The following is a 14,140-nucleotide window of genomic DNA, read 5'->3' as shown; positions in this document are numbered from 1 at the left end:
AAACCATAAAGCCATGACGCAGCATCTCTCAAATATCAGTTTCAAACAGTGGAATTTAAAAAAAATTGAAACTATCCAAGATAAATACAGCCCAGTCTAATACAAATTTGAACAGCACTCCAGATCACAGAGACATCTCTAAAAGGCATCATCAAAAACCAAAACCCACCCTTTGGGCTGGTATCCCTGGCCAAGAAAGGAGAAAGGTTTCTCCAAGACAAAATGCAACAACAGCTTTATTTCCGGTACAAGAAGGGTCATTCATGACTGAAAAGTTCAGACTGTTATAACGATAATAGAACCAGAGGAGTTAGCCGTGTTAGTCTGTAGTAGCAAAATCAAGAAGTGTCCAGTAGCACCTTTAAGACTAACCGATTTTATTGTAGCATAAGCTTTCGAGAATCAAGTTCTCTTCATCAGATGCATGATACAAACTGGTCGGTTTGTATCATGCATCTGATGAAGAGAACGATAATAGAAGCACCTGTATTTCTGTTCTGTTTACAAGAAATAAAAAGTGGCAATGTTGCCATGTATCTGTCAAGGCTCTATGCAAGCACATCTGCCCTCCCAGCTAGGTCTGCCTGAGGGGGGCAATTTATTTGCATGCACAATTCCCCAAACAGCTGGAAATATCGTCTGAATGCCACGTATATCCCATTGCAAGTATTTGCATGTGTAGACCGCCCCCTCCCCTACACACCCTGACATGTTTTGCTTCGGAAAGGCTGCTGGCCACTTGCATCAAAGGGATACAAAGAACCGTTTTCCCCCTTAAATCTGCCTGCGGGTGCCTAAAGGGTAGAAATGCAAGGAACATTTGCACAAACACAAATACTCTGAGTTCACATCCCAAGAAGCCTCCGAGATTCATTGATGTTCCTTAATGACACAAATATTGGGGGTTTTGCATTTTTTTAGTCAAGAGTCCAGTAGCACCTTTAAGACTAACCAACTTTATTGTGGCATAAGCTTTTGAGAACCACAACTCTCTTTGTCAGATTATGCTACAGTAAAGCTGTATTAACCTTAAAGGTCCTACTGGGCTCTCTGCTATTGTGCAACGACAGACCAGCACGGCGAACTCCTCTGGGCTTTTTCCCCGAGAGATCCAGCTCCCAAAAGGGCACACGCGCCTCCACAGACAACAGCACCCTCATCCTCAGAGGCGCTGCTGAGCTGCGAACTACACGCTCTCCTTTGCAAGCAGAGCAAGTTTGCAGAGCAGCTCCCTGTTGTGAGAAATATTTCTGGGGGACCCCCTTAGTCTGGATCCCTGTTCTGGGGAAGCCCCTCACCAAGGCTTGTGTAGGTGTTACACTAAACTGGCTTTCCCTAGTTCTCATCTGCGCTACGGACGTAGGCGGGCACCTTTGTACAGACAAGGTCTTCTTAACCAGCACTGAAGGTTTATTTTGAAAACGAACGAGGGACAAGAGCAGCAGAACCAGGCTCTGAAACTGGGCCGGTCCGCCTGCCCTCGACTGTTTCCGATGGTTAGTCAGACTGATAATGACATGCAAACAGCAGTGCTATAATACATAACCCCTACATAGACCTAAAAGAATATTATCACTATGTAATATAAAACCTCAGGCAAACCTATAAGCAAACAAGTATAGCGGCACTACAATATAAATCCCTTATGCCCCCAGGAGCGCTCCCGGACTACCCGCTGGAAACCCCAGGACCAGGCAGGTCCCTCTCGAGTTCCCAAGAGGCAGCGCCGCCGTGACTGCCACTGACACACCCAGAGGACTGAACAGGGACCTACGTGTCCCCAAGGACCGGTCAGTGACTACCACTGGGGGGCACAGCACCTGAACAGGCTTCAGACCCTAAATTTGACTGGGACTCTAAGATCAAGTGGAGGGCAAGTGAACAGGGAGGAATACACGTGAATCTGTTCACTTGCCAGGCAAGTGTAACTTGTCACTTGTAGCTTCGCTCCGAGTGATTTTCTAGCACTGACTAGTGTTATTCCTGAGCGTCCATTATGTGTTATGCATTGTTCATTGATTGTGATTGACTGTATATATTTTTGTAGATGTTGAGCACTTGTGAACTTTAAATATATATGAGTCTTCAGAGAGTGGTTTTGTATATCCCATTTTTCTTTTAAGCCTGCCAGCATTTTCATTGGGAAGTGCTCACCTGTGTCAGCCCCCCTGACCAGCCCCCCCCACCAGCTGGCTGGCTGGCAGTGGGAATGTCTCAGACCCCTCCCATTCCTTCCCTCGGTCCATCTGCTTCCACTCCCCCCTCAAAGGACAAGCCCTGCCCCCAAAGGGCAGCATGGAAAGGCAATGTGAAAAAAAGACCCACATTCCTGCTAGCCCTGCCTTGAGGAGAACGTAGGAAGGGGGGATGCAAAGGGTGAGGGGGGCACCTTGGGTAAGGGAAGGAGGAGAAGTATTGGGGGGGGCAGCCAGGAAAAACAAGAAGAGAGGAGAGGAGGGCCCCAAACACTAGCAGTGTTCAAGAGTTCTCTGTGATATGGAGAGCTCTTACCCTCCATCATGCCAGGCAGTCCCCACAGCCCTGCCCCAGCTTAGCCACAAACACAGGGGACACCTCCCCCCCCCCCCGATTAAACAGACTGAGGCAGCAAAATAAAGGAAGTGCCTCTTGGTACACACCTGAAATACAGGGAGGGCTGTGGCACTCAGAAGCTTTCAAGGCATACAAAGTTTTCCCCACCGGGTTCAAGTCGGGCCATCAGCTTCACTGCCCCAGTTCCTTCCCCCAAATATTCAGCCCCAGTTCATCCTACGGCACAGGAACCCCCACCCCCCATGCCGCCACTCCAACCCTCCCCCCACAATAGTAGTCAATACCATGCTTGCCACCAAGAATGGGCTGAGGAAAGAACAGGGGCTGGGATGGCACTCACCTCAACCCAGCCAGACACCAGGAACATCTACCCCCCCACCTAGACAACATGGGGGAGAGACACAACCTCACCCACACAACAACCCGCACTTGCTGACCAAACTCACCAGACGTTGCTGCAGAGAAGAGAAAGCCTAGAGGAGACTGCATTTACAAAAGGCTGTCCTTCCATGGGCTGGACTGCCCCCCCCCCCCAGTGCTGACCCTGCTGCAGCAGCTGCAGAGAGGGAGGGAACCCAACTAGCCCAGGGAAGAGGGGCCCAGCCTAGAGCCCACCCACAGGCTCCTCTCCAGGCCTCACCAGCTTGCAGAGGGAAAAGAGCAAGCAAACCAGCAAGCAGCCACATCTCAGCAACACCCTTCTCAAGATCTTTTTCTCTGTGTGTTCAGTTTGTTTCATCAGACTTGCTATTTTCCAAAGCCAACCCTTCTTCTTGAAAGTGAGAGGGGAAGGGGAAGACTTTCAGTACCCAGAAATATAAAAGAAAAAAAAATCCCTGCCTATAAGCAGAATACTAAAACGAAGCCAGCAACAGTATTTCACAGGCACGTGCGCACACACACTTATGCGCCTTATCAGATCTCAAAGCAGAACTGTCCACTGAAAAAGCACCTTGACAGCGTATTGGAGAGGGGAGCCTCGTTAGGGGAAAACGTGTCCCTTCTTACTGGAATACTGGAGGGCTTGCCAAACCTCCCTCCGTACCGCCTGAAGGGGATTCTCGGTTGATTCTGTGACCGTCAGCACAGAGCTGGCAGCACAGTGTGGTGCCAAACGCAAGACCTCGATCTGGCACGGTTGGTTTAATGGCCACTCACAGCACAGGCCTGATGCCAGCTCAGCCTCTGGCCAGCCTCCTCCTTCACTGCTGCCTGCATGTCTTTATGCTGCAGGCAATTCTGCGTTATTAAAACAGAGGCACAGCAGGGTCCCAGCAAGGCTTTCAACAGACCTGCCATGGTCCTATCATGCTGCAGATGTGCTCAGAGTCAGGCCTCTTTGGAAGGAGGACTACCGGAAGGTGACTGGGCAAGAACCCTGAATAAGCACATGAAACTTCCAACATTTCTCCATCCTTATTGGAACTGGGGGCATTACAAGATGGATGTGGGGGGGGGGGCAGGACATGATGTCCCATTAGGTGAAAATCAGGCATTGGTGAGCACATGCAAAAGCAGGCCAAGACAGCTTACGCCTCCAACACACAACCCAGGTACATGCCCTGTTCACTCTGAAGGACCTTACAGGTTTGAGAGGTTAGAGGCCACCCCCAGGAGTCCCACAGCACCCTCTTATAGCTGAGGAATCCCAAGCTGGAATCACCAGGAGCCCAAGTCCACCTCCAGAGAACATGGTCAGCTGCCACTGCTGCGCTCTACAGCTCCTCTCCCATTTTCCTCTGGCACATCAGCACACAACATAGAAAGATGAGGCACGTACAATGTCTGGGGCAGAGCAAGTGCCACAGGTGCGCAGAAATAGACTGGTAGGAAGGCAAAGAACATACCGGGGGCTGAGAGGGGCACAGGCAGAGGAGCACAAAGGGGTGTGGGTCCAACAAAGAGCCAAAGTCCAACAAACCAACAATGAGTGGAAAGACCGACATTGAATACTCACCATTGTCTGGATTCACAGGCGAGCCCTCTGCTCTTCCCGCCACCCTTCCTGCTCAGACTCACTGGATGTCTCTGCACAAAAAGGAACGCCCACAGGAGACGCGGCACTTGCAACTGGCTGACCGCAGGGCTGCTCCTGCCAGCCAGAAAGGACCCCAGTGAAGAAGGGCCCAGCCAAGCCCTGGCCCTCACTCTGGTCCACAGGCCCTGCCGCCTTACAAGCCACAGAGGGAAAAGAGCAAGCCAGCCACCAAGCAGCCACGCCCCAGCAGCTGCTCCCAGCACAAGGCTCTGCGAAAGCGGAAGTAACCCTGGAGGAGGCCCCGCCCACTCCCTCCCAGGAAGGACAGGGAGGCTGCCTTGTGAACCAGCAATCTGGGGTGTTCAATTGCAACCCACAGAAGAGGAGGAGGAAGTGACTGCACCAATGAATGACCAGGGCCCACTTTAAACTGACCAATCAAGGAAAAGCACTGGCTTTGGAAAAAGCAAAGCAAGCAGCATAGACAAAAAAGTTCTTTGCAGAGAGCTTCATTGCAAAGGTCTCCCATTCTAGAGCAAAGTAATAGGAAATGAAAGTGAAAGAGATTTTGGTGGCTGAGGAGACAATACCAAAAGGGGCCAGGAGAGTAAAGAAGCCAAATTTCCCCACCGCAGCCCCCATCCCCATTTCTCAAGAATGTCCCTGCACTTTGCACAGGAATGAAAGCTTGGCCCTGATTCTCCAGGGGTGACCAGTGGCCCTCACAGCCGCCAGGAAAGCCTTCTTTGCCAAAGGCCTGAGCAGTGGCCATTGCCAAGCCCAGCGAGACAAGACACGCAATGGCTCACCTGCCGCTGCCCTAATCCGGCTCCATCCTGGCCATGCGACTGCCACGGCTGGCCTCTGCAAGCCTTTTGTCAATCAGGGGAGCAGTAGATGGCGGGGAAGGCGGTGGCCTTTCAGGGGGCATTCTGTTCGCCCGGTCTGCCTCCCCTGCCAAGTTTCAAAAACCAGAGTAAAGGCTGCATTTCCAGGCAGGAGAGGAGAGAACCTCGGTCATGGTCAGGAGGCGCACTCAAGGCAGCAAGCAACCCTTGCAGGGAGAATAAGGCCTCTTTAAAGAAGCAGAAGGGTCATTGTTTCATTTGTACAGCAGGATTTGGATCCAGCGGCACCTTAAAGACCAACAAGTGTTTCTGGGCATAAGCTTTCAGGAGTCAAAGCTCCCAACATAGAAATGTTTTAAATAAATAAATAATAGCACCCCATAGAACAGTGGCCCAGAAGCCAAGCAGGCGTCTCCCGGCAGCATCTGCTGAAACCTCCCTTCCAGAAAGGACTTGGGCCAGTCTAGCACAGCACCAGTCAGGCCCACCTCTGCCACACGGTTCAGAAGTTTTGTTACCCACATGGCTACCTGTTCTGCACTCCTTCCCTTAATGAATACTCTCAGCATGTCTAGGGCACAGAACAGAAACCAAAGAGTTCATGTAGAGCGGGGATCTCTTCCCGTATCTACCAGGGTCCTGTGGAGGGTGCTCTTCATGTTACTATCAGAAATGCCAACAGGGATGGGGGTGGAGGGGAAGGAGACCGCTGGGCTTGCTGCCTCCTGGTAGCTCTGCTAACACAGGCGAGAATTAACCAGACACAACACTTGAGGATCCGCTGGTGATGCAGCAGAATGGTTGCCTGGCAGCTGTGGTCAAATGGCTGAAAGGAAACAAATTGAAATGGGAAGTGATGCTGGTTGGGAAGGCAAAGATCTCGAAAACATTGGGCTTCCCACCGTTGATGGGGCTCAGCTGACCCCGACTGACTCAGTGAATTCCACCATGGATGACCTGGATCCATTTCTGGGGTTCACGGACCCAGAGCTTGCAATTCAGTGGGTGAAGGGGACACCAACTGTGCATGCCATCCGCCTACATCATCGTGGCGGTGTGGCGGACAGAGCAGCCTTTGGGATGCAAACTTCCCTCGGGCCCAACTAGCTGCCTTCTAGTTATGGAGTTAGCAAATATGAGTGCTCTGCCGTCACAGGATGGCCTTGTCAACACTATCCAAAGGCACTGAGCAGTACAGGGAGACAGACAGGGCGCACCAGAGACGCAGCCTCCCAATCAGAGGACCAGTGCAGAACATTCATCAGGGCAACCAATGATGATCGTCTGCCATGAATTGGGCAACAATCAGACTGAAACGGATCATCTTCATCGGTTTCCTCGGGAAATGCCTTGAGCCACATCACCTCCCCTTTCTCCAAGAGCAGGACTGAAAAGGGCATATTTGATGCTGGGCTTGTGCCAAGGGCTCCACAGGCCAGATTTCTCTGTAGTTTCCCTGGCTCATTCCCCCAGCAGAGGCTAAGCTGCTTCAAATCATTCAGCTGCTTTATTTTCATTCATTCATTCATTCGTTCGTTCATGAGAGAGAGAGAGAGAGAGAGAGAGAGAGAGAGAGAGAGAGAGAGTCTGTGAGTGCAAGCTGGGCTGCTGGGCCGGGATCTCCGAAGGAGGGGAAGCTGCTTCAATTCATTCTGCTGCTGCATCCGTGCAAGTAGGGCTGCTGGGGCTGGCTGTCCAGCGGACAGTAAGCTGTTTTGAGTTAATTCTGCTTTATTTTGGGGGAAAGGGGCCTGAGGGGTGGATGTTGCCTTCTGACACACTTCTGGTGATGTCAGGGTGTGTGGCAAATGCTAATGAAATATGCTAATGCTAATGAGTTCCTGCAGTTCTTTTTCTATGAAATGACCCCTGGGTGCACCCGTGCCTGAAAATGTAACCACCAACATCGTTCATTCCTCTTTGCATAGACCCTAGGATGCCTCTCCTCCTGAGCGTCCCTCCATGTTTGCCGTCTTACTCTTCTTTGGACATTAATTCCCACATCATAAAATCCTGGGACCTTTAAAGCTCTCTGACTTAGCAACAGGGGTGGGCAGGGTGGCCAAAATAATCACGGAAAAGGCTCTTCCTTTCTGTGGGTCCCACCCTTCTTCCAGCCTCTGGTCACTGATGGAGCCAGTGGGGCAAAGCCAAGGCAGGAAGCAGCTGCAGCATCAGGCTTTTCTGCACCACGAGACCACTGGCTGATTCTTGCCTAGCCAGCCTTATTGGTCCTCCTGGCTGCCTGGGCACTGGCCGGGGGGGGGCACAGGGGGTATTCAGGAGAAGGTCTACGCCGGGCTGTAAACATATTCGAAATTTCCCCTGGAGACCATAATGGCAAACTCGCTCCTGCTTGGAACCCCCGTCTTCCTTACCTGTTGTATTCTAGAGTAAGACATCTGTTGCTCCTCCATCCTCAGCTTCCCCAGTCTTAGGGTTGCAAATTCTTGCTTGAAAAATACCTAGAGATCCGGGAGTGGAGCCTGTGGAGGGAATGATGTAGGAAGGGAAAGAAATTCATTTCCAAAATACTGTTCTCCAGAGTCTTTAATGCATCCCACTGTTTTTTGCAGCACCTCTATTTGGTCCAGGAACATTTTGGCTAGGAAAGGGTTAATAAAAGTGTGCTAGGTCCATATTTTCATTTCTAAAATATTGTCCTCTAGCATCTTTAATGCATACCACTGTTTTTTTGCACTACCACTATTTAATGCTCGTTCCAGCCTATTCCAGTGTTTATCCTGCCCCCCCCTGGAAAATGCAAGTCAGTGCTCTTGCCACATATCTGACAAGGCTCTAAGGAAACACAGTGGCCTTGGCTGCTAGTTCAGCTTGAGGGGGGCATCTATTTACCCACAAGGCCATCCCCAGAGAGCAAGAAATATTTGCTGAACTGTACCTATATCCCACTGCAAGTATTTCTGTATTTAATTGGCCTCTCCCATACAGCCCCAGACCATTGTTTCAGCCATCTTACCCACAGTGTAGACACCAAAAAAAGGGGGGGGAGGTCCTAATAACAGGAAAACCCCACAAAAGTTACCTGTTCCTGTAATTTGTTGAATGGATGGCTGTATTTGTGCCTATATACAAGTGGTTGTACGTACACCAGTATGTATTAAAACAAAATAAGCAAGTGGAAACGTGCTCATTCCAAAGTTGTATAAGATGGGTACATTTTGCTGCATATAATGGCTTGCATAATTACATTTCTTATTTATGGATGTACACTGCAGAAATTGTAACTACTGTTCCCATTGAACAACATGGGATTTGGCATTGAGTAGACCTACATAGCATGCCCCCCAACTGTTCTGAATCACTTGCTTTATCATTTTCACTGAGTACCCCACCCGCCATGGTTCGTTTTTTACAGGAGAGAAAAAATTATCTCCCCCCTGCTCAGGTTGCCAGTCCCCCACTGTGGCTGGGGGACGTTTCTCACCCTCCACCCCCTGCCCCTGCTTACCTGGCCAGCGGGGGAGGGACGCGCCTCCTGGGGGCAGCAGCGCTGTGCGCTCCCACAGGCCTGATCCAGCTCAAATCAGGGGTGGCTGCAGTCTGTGCCATGATGTCATTTCCCAGAAGTGACATCATCATGTGGCCTGGGAGCACACACTATGCACACTATGCGCACACACATGAGAGAGAAAAAGGGGGAAGTGCCAGCTACCCCACCTCTTGCTGGGAGGGCAACATGATAGTACAGTGGCGGGCACAGTGTGTGTGTTGTAAGGATTGCTGAGACACTGCTGTGTTTTTATTTTTAAAATGCACTACTGCATACAGCATGAAAATACAGACAATACTGTACAAGGAGGCTGGCAAAAGGTTTAGCTTCTCTCAGACCTGTACTAAGATACCCTGTGCCCTGAGTGGGCATTCACACTGCAGACCGTGTCCAGGCCTTGCACTCGGCATCTGGGAGTTGCTAAGGAAGACGTGGTGCTGCTCAGCTTGGTGCTCAGGGTCACAGAATGAACTGGGAATCCCTTACCGCCAGTTTGGAGGGAAGTATGGCAAGCCCTCTAATACTCTATTGCTAGGAAGAGACGTTTGAACCCCCCCCGCCCCCCCCACACACACACTGGCTCAGGCACCTCTTTCTCACTACCTATGGATGTGCTCTATAGTGGTCTCTTCCGCACTGGCTTCTGATGGGGGGGGGGCCGCCCAAGAAATACTTTTGCCGGCTTAGCCCTCAGTCCTCTTCAGATGGCTGCTGAGTCAGACGCCTTTAAAAGATGGGTGGACGCCATCGCGATGATTAGCTGTGTCAACAGCTGCAGCAACTAAATGGAACCCCCAGCTGTGGGGGCAGTCCGCCTGGCCACAAAGAGCAGAGCCCTGGGCTGCAGGAGCGTCTCTGGACTGGGCAGTGCAGCACGAACTGCAGTCCTGGCCGTAACGCTCTCGGGCTCCCCCTCTTCTGCTTCCGGGCAGCCGGGCTTTCCCCACCCACCCCAGGGGTTCTGGGCAGGGGCTCGAGGGGCGGCCCGGAGCCCGGGCCCGTGGTGTTGCTGCCTGGCCTGCGGGGCAGCCGCTGCACGGGCCTCTCCCGCTCCCCTTGCCCGCAGCTGCTGCCCAAAGTGTCGCCGGGCGATGCGGCGGGCGGGCGGGCGGGCGTCGAAGGCGGGCCTGCCCCTTCCCCTCGCCGCGTGCTTCTCCGCGCCCTGCCTGTTGTGGGGGGCGGGGGGGGGGGCGCTTTCCGGCCTAGCTCCTGAAGGCGCCTCCCAGGTGCCCTGCCGGAGGCGTCCCTGGGGGAGGTGCTGCTCTGGGGCTGCGGGCGCTGTGAGGCCCTCCGAGCTCCTGGGCTGGGCCGCCTCCTCTCCGCCGGGCCCGCCTGGGAAGGCCCCCGCCCCGGCTTGCAGCGAGCGTGATGCCCAGGCAGCCCCCTCCTCTCTCACCCGCCCGAGCCGCGCTCCCGACCCCCCCCCCGTCACCACTCTGCGCTGCAGCTGCCTGGCTGAAGGGGGGCGGGGGTCTCCACCTGGCCGGGCGCAGAAGGCTGGCGCTCTTAGGGGAGCCCCCCACGGCCTTGAGCTTTAGGGGAAGCGGTTCAAATGCAAGCACTGCAAGAAGCTTGTTAGCTGCAGGGGTTAACTGTGGGTGGAGGCAGGTGGTTCAGTTTCCCCAGGAACCAGTGGATGGGTAGGGAAAAAATGAAAGGTCAAGGTACAAAACAAGTTCTGTAATAAATAAAATTAAACTTTGTAACATTTACCACACTGAACAATTTAGTTATGTATTATCAAGCAGATTGTGCGCGTGTGTGTGTGTGTGGGGGGGGGGGGGTTACCCTGGCTTCTTTTACCGAGTTCAGCCATCTCATTTTAGGTCTTCCTTTTTCCCTACTGCCTTCCAGTTTTCCTAGCCTTATTGACTTTTCCAGAGAATCTTGTCTTCTCATGATGTCACCAAAGTACAATAGCCTCAGTTTTGTCATTTTAGCTTCTAAGGGGAATTCAGGCTTGAACCCACTTATTTATATTCTTGGCCATCCATGCTGTCCACAAAACTCTACTCCAGCACATTTCACATGAATCAATTTTCTTCCTGTCAGCTTTTTTCATTGTTTGAGTCTCACATCCATACATAGTAATGGGGATTATCATAGTCTGGGGTATCTTGATCTTGGTCCCCAGAGAGACAGCCTTATTTTTAAATAGTAAAGAGTCCAATAGTACCTTTAAGACTAACCAACTTTATTGTAGCATAAGCTTTCAAGAACCGCAGTTCTTTTCGTCAGATGCACAGTTCTCTTCATCATGCATCTGACGAAGAGAGCTGTGGTTCTCAAAAGCTTATGCTACAGCAAAGTTGGTTAGCCTTAAAGGTGCAACTGGACTCTTTACTATTTTGCTACTACACAGCTAACCCCTCTGGCCTTATTTTTAAGGATCTTTTCCTTATTTTTAAGGTTCTTTTCTAGTTCCCTCACTTGCTGCTCTTCCAAGTCTCAATCTTCTGATTTCTTGGTTGCAGTCTCCCTTTGATAACTGAGCCAAGAAATAGAAAAATTTTAGTTTCCTCATTGAAATAGATCAAGATGGGTAGTCGTGTTAGTCTGTCTGTAGCAGTAGAAAAAAGCAAGAGTCCAGTAGCACCTAGAAGAAATTTGTGGTAGGATATGAGCTTTCGTGAGTCACAGCTCACTTCTTCAGATATAGATGCGACTGGACTCTAGCCAGTTTCTCATTGTCAGCTTTAAAATTGTGTAATTGTTTATTAGTCATTACTTTTGTCATCTTAATGTTAAACTGTAATCCTGCTTTGGTGCTTTCTCCTTTAATCTTCATTTCAAATCTTCGTTATTTTCTGCCAGTAATGTGGTGTCATCTGCATATAACAAATTGTTAATGCCCCACCACCAGGGATATAAATCCCTCTCATTGTCAGCTGATCAGAAATATTTACAAGCTCTTTCAAAGCTAACAAAACAAGCTTCAATGTTGTCTCCTTTCTGAAATTTTGGAAATTTATTTTCATCAATGTAGTAGGCTTTACCACCTAGCCTAATCAAAAAGAGTCCAGTAGCACCTTTAAGACTAACCAATTTTATTATAGCATAAGCTTTCGAGAATCAAGTTCTCTTCGTCAGATGCCTGATCAACCCAGATACTGCCCAGTTTTGATCAGGCATCTGACGAAGAGAACTTGATTCTCGAAAGCTTATGCTATAATAAAATTGGTTAGTCTTAAAGGTGCTACTGGACTCTTTTTGATTTTGCTACTACAGACTAACACGGCTAACTCCTCTGGATCTACCATCTAGCCTAGTCTTTCTCAACCCAGCCCTTAATTTTAATTCTTTCATTTTAAACGTATTGAATTGACTTCCACATTGTCTTGGCTTCCTTTTTTCACCCTCTCTGTCTTAACTGCATTTTAATTGGGGTTTTCCCTCTCTTGTGTCATTCTAGTCCACCACAACTCTTTTTATGCTTGTTTCTCTTGGGCTTCTACTTCAGGCATTTCCAGTGCTCTCCTATGCAGTTCTACTCAGAATCCTCCTCAGGTCTATTCAATGGGGCTTACTTCCAGGAAAGTATTCTCAGGATAGCACTGTTCAAGTTCTCTCTCTTTTTATAGTTAAGCCATTTGTTTCCTGATTTATTTTCCCTCTCTCTGTTCATAATCTCCTCGGTTTCTGCTGCCCCCTGTAGCCCACACCTCAGCACCAGTCTCCTCGAGTGCTTCTACTTGCTTAGGAGGCATTTTGACAACATTTTGACCACACAAAATCTCTTAAATATCTTGTATCTTTAGATTTCATCACAGTGGACACAAGCTTCTGAATTTATTTTTGCAAGGGGGTGGGGGAGGTCTTTATTTCACCTCTGTGGAACCAATTTGTGACAAGCCTTTTCTTCCAAGTGAGAAAACCCACACACCCTCCTCTTATTTTGGGGAGCTGGGTTTGTTTTGAAACATTAACCTTCCCTTCAGTTGCTAGCTATGATTATGGCAACGAGTGTAAAGGCTTTGGGTTCTCTGCCATGAGGTAAGTTCTGTGGTAAGAAGAACTCAGACTTCAGTGAAGCAGAAAGTTTATAAAAATAACAAAGATTTATTTATGTACCGATTGTTTTAAAGAACAGCCCTGGTCTCCCAACATACAGAGTTGAAACCTGGCTGAGGAACATAAATTTAAGCTAGTTATGGCTTCATAGAATCACACAGTTGGAAGGGCCTCCAGGGTCATCTAGTCCAACCTCCTGCACAGTGAAGGAAATTCACCACCCTCCCGGACTATCCCAGAGACCCCCCCCCCTGCTCCGTGCCCAGAAGATGGCAAAACACCATCAGTATCTCTAGCCAAACTGGCCTGGGGAAAATTGCTTCCTGACTCCAAAGTGGCGATCGGTCTTACAATCAAGTGAAATCAATCACAGCAAATCCATGGCAGATACGTAAGGCTTATCTGACATCCAGTTCAGGATTCGGAGGTGTTCAAGATGTTAGTGGAAGAGATATTAGTGGAAGAGGTGAGGCAAAATCAGAAGCAGGGCAAGGAACAAGGGGATGAGGAACGAGGGAAGGTTGAGGAAAGAGTCCAGGAAAGAGTTAAGTCGTCGGGTGGTTCCTCTCCTGTTAACTTATAGAAGGATTATAGTGCAAAGTTTGGACCCTCCCCTCCTCCCCCTAAAACGGGAACCTCCCGGGAACCTCCCGGTTTGCAAAGGTTTTCAAAGTTGGTTTAAGTATTTCTCTGCAATGGCATGTTTTTTGTAATGCCAATTGTTTTTGCTTAAAGTTTCTATGTAGAATGGTTATTTATAAATAAAAATCTTTTCCCCTAAAAATCTATTTTCCTAACCCTAACCATTGGGGGAGAGAGCCAGGTGAAGGGACATTGGGAGGGACGAATGGGAAAACTAGATTTACTTCAACAACCAAAAGCCCTGTGGCTTTTAAAATTCAGCTTAAATTTTTCTAGCTGGCTTTTCTATTGCTTCACAGGTGAATTTAAAGCTATAGTGATTCTCTGTGATCCAAGCTGGAGAATCTAGATGTGTCTGATAAATCCTTTTTATAAAAGTTCTAAAGATATAATTCATTTCCACTTTGAATAACGTTTCCAATGGCAATTTATTAACTGACTACATCAGCTCAAAAGTAATAAAACCTATTTTCTGGCAGCCCACTATATCCCCCCAAATGTATAGAGCTTAAAAAAAAAATACCATGAGCAGCAAAGGACCAGCATCTCTAATTCATGTTCTTAGTTATGTTTCCCATCCAAGTACTAACCATT

This window comes from Eublepharis macularius, chromosome 10, assembly GCF_028583425.1.
Source record: "Eublepharis macularius isolate TG4126 chromosome 10, MPM_Emac_v1.0, whole genome shotgun sequence".
NCBI lineage: Eukaryota > Metazoa > Chordata > Lepidosauria > Squamata > Eublepharidae > Eublepharis > Eublepharis macularius.
The sequence above is the reverse complement of the archived record's forward strand: the minus strand, read 5'-3'. Positions refer to the sequence as shown.